At 37.0% G+C, this 6,709-nt stretch overlaps 1 protein-coding gene across 4 annotated transcripts in view; it reads right to left on the minus strand.

Annotated features, from left to right (window-relative positions):
• Positions 1-6,709, minus strand: part of SDCCAG8 (SHH signaling and ciliogenesis regulator SDCCAG8) — a 296,601-nt gene that overhangs the window by 42,523 nt on the left and 247,369 nt on the right. The window lies entirely within an intron of this gene.

The following is a 6,709-nucleotide window of genomic DNA, read 5'->3' on the forward strand; positions in this document are numbered from 1 at the left end:
GCAGATACTTGAGTGGTTTTGCCATTTCCTTCTCCAGCTTATTTTACAGATGAGGAAACTGAGGCAAACAGGCTTAATTAACTTGCCCAGTCACACAGCAAGTTAGTGTTTGAGACCAGACTTGAACGCATAAAGATCAGCTTTCCTGACTTGGTCTAGAGTGTTCAATCCATTAGCCACTTAGTATATGGTATTAAACCTGCTTGTGGATTCTCTTACACTCCTACAGCTGGCATCAGAAGGGTCTCCAGTTGTGTATGAATTTCAAAAAAGATAGTTTGATGTTATGTTTATAGAGAGCAAATATTAACAAATTTAAACAAACCATGTACATCATGGCTCTGAAAGAAAGAAAAAAGAAAGGAAAGAAGAAAGGAAAGAGAACAAAAGATGTGGCTATGAGAATGGAAAGAATAGGAAAAAATCAGAAAAGAGAAAGAAAACCCCAAAACTATTTTTTTCCTTTAGGATTTTGTTTGGAGAAGAAAGGATTTGTTAAAAGCTTTGAAGGACTCTGTCCAAAGCAATGAATGACCAAGATCTTCCAGAGAACTCTGATGAAATATCTTGACAAAGACAGAGTGTATATATATATATATATATATATATTTTATATAGTCAATTCAGGAACTTGTTTTGTTTGACTATGTATGTTCATACAAAGGGATTTTGTTTCTCCTTCTTCATTTTTTGGGGGGGAGGGGAACAGGAAAGAAGTTGATTTTCCTTTCTTAAAAAAAAGTTTATTTTAAAAAAGATTTTTGTCTTTGTCCTAGCAGGGAGATAATTCTATTTCAGGAGTGGTGTTTTATTCAATAGAGTTGTTTTCTTAACTGACAATGGGAATAGCAGTGGAAAAATCACTTTGTGCTCTAAATAAGTATGGATACCACCTTGTCAAAAATCTTTCAGTTACTATTAGATTCATTCTTAAAAATTAAGCATCTATAATTTGTATGAGCAAGAACTAAACTTTTAGGATTGGGTGTTTTCAATGTTAAAGCTTTTATTTCAACATAATTTCCAATTTCGAAATAATTTCAGAGTAAGATAAGGATATGTTGATGCAGTGCAGTCAATCCTCTAAATAATGCATATTGGGGACTTAGTGAAAATTGATCAGATATCTTTTTGTACACAGGTTGTATTGAAAAGTGGCATGATTTAGCCCAGGATATATAGGTATATATGTGTGTGTGTGTGTGTGTGTATACACACACACACACACACACACACACACCACACACACACACACACACACACACACATATAGATAGATACAGATGTAGATGTCGATATAGATAGATTTATTTAATATATAAGAGACAGGTTGTGGACATGTGATTTCATTACTCTTAAATAAGGGAACTTTCTCTACCAATGAAGTTCAGCATCTTCTCTACTGCATTAAGGGCAACTAGGTGATATGGTGGATAGAGCACTAACCTTGAAGTCAAGAGGATGGGAGTTCGAATCTGCCCTCAGACACTTGACACTAACTAGTTGTGTGACCCTGGGCAAGTCACTTAAATTTGATTACTTGAACACAGGGCCATCTTCAGTCATTCTGATTCATAGCTGACCACTAGACTCAGATGGCTCCATAGGAAAAAGTGATGGTGACTAAGCAAAAGCATCCCCCTCACTCAAATTCAATTCATGTGATTGTCATGGCATCACCACCCTAATGTCATGGTCTTCTTCAAGAATGAAGGACAAACATCATTGAAAGTTGCCTAGATCAGAAGTGTCAAATTAGCAGTCTGAAAATGCCTAAGTGCAAAATGAGAAAAAATGCAATAAACATAGATAATGTTAATCTGTGGGTTTTGAATCCATTTCTATTTGAGTATGACATCATTAGCTTAGTGCACTGCAAAGTTAAGTGATTTGTTTAGAGTATCACAATCAATAACTTTCAGAGGTGAATTTGAACCCTGGCCTTTGTGATCCTGAGACCAGCTCTCTATCCACTGTATCATGATTGACTCTTAGGTAACATATCTAAAATATAAATTATATAGTGGTATTTGAAGTGTATATATGTATATGTATATCTATATATCTCTCTCTATATACATTCTTACATATATATATGTAGGGGAGAGGGAAAGAGGAGGGGAGAAGGGGGAGTGTGAAAGAGATAGGAGAATGTTGTGTACTCCTTAACAATATAATTTAAAATTATTGTAAAGTGCTTTGTGGGTAGTCACACATGGCACAATAAATCAAAGTATTGCATATGTAAAATTTATAGGAACAAAACTATTGATATATATTTGGAACCTGATCTAACATCACAAGAATACTTAGAAATTTCCTACTAAGAGAACATTACTAAAAAAATATCATTTCAACAAAAATTAACAGCCTAGAGATGACTTCCAAAATAAAAATTATTTGTAAAGGACGCTGGAACATTTGGAGATTGCTGTTCAGATGCTGACATGAAGAAATGTGAGTGGATGGAACAGAAATCTGGTTTTATGTTTCACATATGTGCAGAAGTAGAGCATTCTCTTCAAATAAAGCCACTGTGTTTCTCATGCCAAATCTACCTCTGTTACTGATGTCACCCTCAGAGAATGTTATATTCTGGGATGGTTTTCTTCAACAGACTGTTCTCATACTGCCTCATGTAAGGATTAAAATCTCCTTTATCTGATTCTTTCAAGATCAATTTCCACAAGTCAAGGCTCTTTCCTCCAGCATCTCCTGCTCTCAGTCTCTTAAATTCATTCCTGTCACATGCAGATTTAGGCAAAGAGGGAATTAAAAAGAGAAACACAATCCTTACAGGCGGTATAATTTCTTATATTCTCTGCAAATCATCCTTTATCACCTTCTTAACTAGTGGCTTATAATATGGCTGTGAAAGCACAACTCAGCCAACCTTTCCCAGTTCTTCTGGGACCCTAGAAGAGCATAAGGGACTTATTTGGGGTTGAGTGAGGAGCTTTCTAGCTTATGTTCATAAAAATCTAGCACATATTAGATCTTTTGCAGGATACTCTATATTCTGGGGATAGTAATGGATGCTTTCTTTGCATGCTTCTTACACACTGGCCCAGAGAAGCTGGCATATTTCTTTCTCTTCACTATCATTTCTAGATCTATCCCTTTGCACCATCACTTTGCGACCTCATCTTTGTGGTTCAATCAAATAATTATCTACCTGCATCTGGATCATGTTCTCTCCTTTTTCGAAAAGTTCAGTATAAATTTGAGAATCTTCTTATTCTATTCTAACCCCTGCCCTAATATCTGGTGGAGGGGGCCCTCAAATACAAATTAATTATCCATTGAAATATTCTGGGTTTTCAGTTTATCAACTTCCTCAAAGGTCATGACATCTTCACTCCACCTCCACCATCCACATGAATTGCCATACCCATAGTGGATCTGGTCATCCCCTATAACTATTGCCATGATTTAGGAAAAGGGTTGGCAAACTTTATAAAAAACAATCTTAGCTCAAAGGTCCTTTTGAGCTAGAGTTGACCTGTGGGCTACTGTTCACTGAAACCTAAATTCTGAAATTCCTTTCTGTGATTAAAATCGCTAATGTTTTTTTTACTCTGCCTCATTTTTCCTAAATCTAATTCTTGTCTGCATTACTTCCTCTGGGTCCTTGACCCCTCCCAGTTCTCAAAGTCCATCATCCTTGATCTGATCTCATTTGACCAATTCAATTACATCCTTTCCTGTACCAGTGAATACCTTGCTTCCTTTTCTTAGTGCCATTCATGCCTTGCCAAACTCCAGTCTCATGTTCCACTTGATCTTTGCTTGCTAGGCTGCTATATGAATATTTCTGAATCCTGCTGCCATTCTCAGGCAACTCTGACTGGGCATTCACTGTTTGCATCTTACTCTCTAGTAGTAAACTTCAAAGAGAAGATTCCAAACTCTCTTTTTACTTCTTCCCTTCTTCGCTTTTTGTCTAGGGGACTTTGCCTTCTGCTCTACTGAGGAAATGCACAATTTTTACCGAGAGTTCCCTATTCTCTCTATTTCACATCTACAAGACGCTTATCCATTATCTCCTGCTCTCCTTTCTTACCCTGACATCTGAGGAAAATGGGGGCTTACTGAACAAGCTGGGTCTCTCAACCTGTGCTCCTGATCATGGGACACCAGGGGTTAATCCCCTCAATCATTCATTCTTGTTCATTCATTACCTTTCCCTCTCTCTCCTCCCCACCCTACAGAATCATATATTTAGAAATGAAAAGAGACTCAGAGGATTTCTAATCTAATCTAATTCTAATTTGCATATTTAATTCCATATCCTATTTTATTTGCTAAATCACTTGACCAATATAACCCTTGACTTCTAATCTGGTGTTTTAGCCACCATTCCACAGTCATGCTTTTCCACTGGCTCCTTCCCTGCTCTCTACAAACATATTCTGGTTTTCTGCTACCTTAAATACCTGCCCGTGACCCTACCAATGCCTCAAGCTGTTGTCCTATATCTCTTCTTTCACAGCCAAACTCCTTTTCCATTTACTTAGCCTGAATTTCAACCCCAATATTTGATGTAAATATTATCTCTAAGGTCAGCAGTGGTGTAGCTGCTAACAATATCTTGTTCCTTTCCTCAGTCTCCACAATTCTGTGGTTTCTGACATTTTTAAGAACTCCCTTCTGCTAGAAACTCTCCTCCCTTGACTTGGAAAACATGGTTTTCCCTCATGATTCTCCTCCTATCTGTCTGATTGCTCCCTCTCAGCATTTATTTTTTAAGATCATCCACCACCCAACTACTAAATATGAGCATCTCCCAAAGTTCTGTCCAAAGATGAGACACAGATATTTCCTTTTCTGTTTCTACGTTCTATTTTTTTAATTCTTTTTTAGCTCTCTTGGGTTTAATTACCATCTCTCCGCAGATGACTCCCAAATATCTATATCCAGATCTGAATGCCAGTCTCACATTGCCAACTGTCTGCTAGACATGTCCACATGGATGTCCCACTAGTATCTCAAATTCCACATGTCCAAAACAGACATCTTATCCAAGCTCCAACTCCACCCCCCCCCCCCCATTTCTATTGAGGGCACTCTATCTTCCAGGTTTTGTAACCTCCAACCTTTACCACTCTGCTCTTCTTCAACTCCCCTTATATAGTCAGGTTCTAAGTTCTGATGGCCATTATAACATCTTTTTCACTCCTAACTCTAACCCAATCTCTTTGTTCCCAAAGTTATTATCTTAATTCAGGTTCTCAACACCTCTTTACCAAGTTTCTAAATTAGGCTTTATACTTTAAATCTTTTTCCTCTCCAAATAATCCTTCACAAAACTGCCAATCTGCCAAAGCATGAGTCCATGTTACTCACCTATTCAAAAACCTTCCCTTTTGTCATTAAACACCCACTGACTAGCATTTAAAGCCTTCCATTACCTGACTCTTCAGTCCCCTTCTAGACTTATTTTTATATTATTTCCCTTCATGCATACCGTCTTCTAGACAAATTGCTCTACTAGCTATTCCCCAAATAAACATTCCATTTCCAGGTTTTCTAGCTCCACTTAGGATCTCTAACTACCTTTTAGGCTCATTAAGGAGACACATCTTAAATGGATCTATTCCCTTTGTCCTTATTTGACAGTGCTCTCTCTCTCTCTTTTCAAATTATCTTATATTTATCTCTTTGTGATCTTTATATTTTTAATATCTAGTTCCTTCAAAGCACATGAAGGACAGAGTCTCTGTTTTTATGTGTAGTCCTGGTGTTTAGTTAGCAGGACTTAATAAATGCTGTTGACCTGACTGGACCCAGTATAATGACACAGTAAGTGATTAATCAATATCTGTCGAGTTGAACTGAATGGCAACCACTATTTTATGGGTGCTTGTAAAGAGTCAGTGATCTAAATGATGATCTATGTCACAGCCTTCCTCCAAAAATACAATATAGGATAAAACAGGAAACACTGAATCTTCTGTTTGCATGTCTTCATTACAATGAAGTAGGAACATTTGGTTGCTCCCATTTAGATTCAGTTACTACCATAGCATAATGATCCAGTCCCTTTTTTTTTGACAATAAGCCTGATATTGAATGCTTAAGATAAAAAAACTGTGTTACCTTCTTTACTACTGGGAGACTAACAATGCTATGTTCTCTACTTCAACCACGTTTATGATATAATCTCCTATCATATTTAGAACTGGAAAGGCTCTTGGAGGATATCAATCCAATTTATTCATTTTACAGATGAGGAAAATGAGAAATAAAGAGATGAGACAGCTTGTCCAATTCACACACAAGTGGCAGGAGTCAAAAATAGAGGAGATCCAGAGTTAGACCCATGGTCTATGAATCTAAATCTGCCCTTCCGGTCACTTAGCAATGCAAAAACAAATAAATAAATAAATGAAGAGCATACTGGAAAGAAGAAAATGGTGAAATGTGTGGCATTCATACATGAAATAGAAATATTGGCTTTTCATAGATTACAAAAACTGTAAATACAAATGAAGAGCTATTTGTGGGAAAAAGCAGTTATGTCATTGGGACATCATTTTCAAAACAAAGCTCAACTTCTATTTCAAATACACATAAATGGTAGTACCTGGGGGAAAAAATCCATGACTATCTGCAACACCTAAAAAAGCTTGAGAGAGAGACTAAGTCAAGAGAAAGACTTTCTGGACAGGCTTCTTTTAACCCCCCCCCAATCCCACTCCTTCCTTCA

Source organism: Macrotis lagotis, chromosome 2 (assembly GCF_037893015.1).
Source record: "Macrotis lagotis isolate mMagLag1 chromosome 2, bilby.v1.9.chrom.fasta, whole genome shotgun sequence".
Classification (NCBI taxonomy): Eukaryota; Metazoa; Chordata; class Mammalia; order Peramelemorphia; family Peramelidae; genus Macrotis; species Macrotis lagotis.